We start from the raw sequence: 1,643 nt of genomic DNA on the forward strand, positions 1-1,643 counted from the left end.
ACCTCCACCCTACCTGACACCCTTGACCCACTCCAATTTGCTTACCGCCCAAATAGGTCCACAGACGATGCAATCTCAACCACACTGCACACTGCCCTAACCCATCTGGACAAGAGGAATACCTATGTGAGAATGCTGTTCATCGACTACAGCTCGGCATTCAACACCATAGTACCCTCCAAGCTCGTCATCAAGCTCGAGACCCTGGGTCTCGACCCCGCCCTGTGCAGCTGGGTACTGGACTTCCTGATGGGCCGCCCCCAGGTGGTGAGGGTAGGCAACAACATCTCCTCCCCGCTGATCCTCAACACTGGGGCCCCACAAGGGTGCGTTCTGAGCCCTCTCCTGTACTCCCTGTTCACCCACGACTGCGTGGCCACGCACGCCTTCAACTCAATCATCAAGTTTGCGGACGACACAACAGTGGTAGGCTTGATTACCAATAACGACGAGACGGCCTACAGGGAGGAGGTGAGGGCCCTCGGAGTGTGGTGTCAGGAAAATAACCTCACACTCAACGTCAACAAAACTAAGGAGATGATTGTGGACTTCAGGAAACAGCAGAGGGAACACCCCCCTATCCACATCGATGGAACAGTAGTGGAGAGGGTAGCAAGTTTTAAGTTCCTCGGCATACACATCACAGACAAACTGAATTGGTCCACTCACACAGACAGCATCGTGAGGAAGGCGCAGCAGCGCCTCTTCAACCTCAGGAGGCTGAAGAAATTCGGCTTGTCACCAAAAGCACTCAAACTTCTACAGATGCACAATCGAGAGCATCCTGTCAGGCTGTATCACCGCCTGGTACGGCAACTGCTCCGCCCTCAACCGTAAGTTTCTCCAGAGGGTAGTGAGGTCTGCACAACGCATCACCGGGGGCAAACTACCTGCCCTCCAGGACACCTACACCACCCGATGTTACAGGAAGGCCATAAAGATCATCAAGGACATCAACCACCCGAGCCACTGCCTGTTCACCCCACTGTCATCCAGAAGGCGAGGTCAGTACAGGTGCATCAAAGCTGGGACCGAGAGACTGAAAAACAGCTTCTATCTCAAGGCCATCAGACTGTTAACCAGCCACCACTAACATTGAGTGGCTGCTGCCAACACACTGACACTGACACTGACTCAACTCCAGCCACTTTAATAATGGGAATTGATGGGAAATGATGTAAATATATCACTAGCCACTTTAAACAATGCTACCTTATATAATGTTACTTACCCTACATTATTCATCTCATATGCATACGTATATACTGTACTCTATATCATCTACTGCATCCTTATGTAATACATGTATCACTAGCCACTTTAACTATGCCACTTTGTTTACATACTCATCTCATATGTATATACTGTACTCGATACCATCTACTGTATCTTGCCTATGCTGCTCTGTACCATCACTCATTCATATATCCTTTTGTACATATTCTTTATCCCCTTACACTGTGTATAAGACAGTAGTTTTGGAATTGTTAGTTAGATTACTTGTTGGTTATTATGGCATTGTCGGAACTAGAAGCACAAGCATTTCGCTACACTCGCATTAACAAATCTAAAATTTGATTTGATTTGTATGTGACAAATAAAATTTGATTTGATTTAATTTATAAATATAATATAAATATAGA

This window comes from Oncorhynchus tshawytscha, unplaced genomic scaffold, assembly GCF_018296145.1.
Source record: "Oncorhynchus tshawytscha isolate Ot180627B unplaced genomic scaffold, Otsh_v2.0 Un_contig_5592_pilon_pilon, whole genome shotgun sequence".
NCBI lineage: Eukaryota > Metazoa > Chordata > Actinopteri > Salmoniformes > Salmonidae > Oncorhynchus > Oncorhynchus tshawytscha.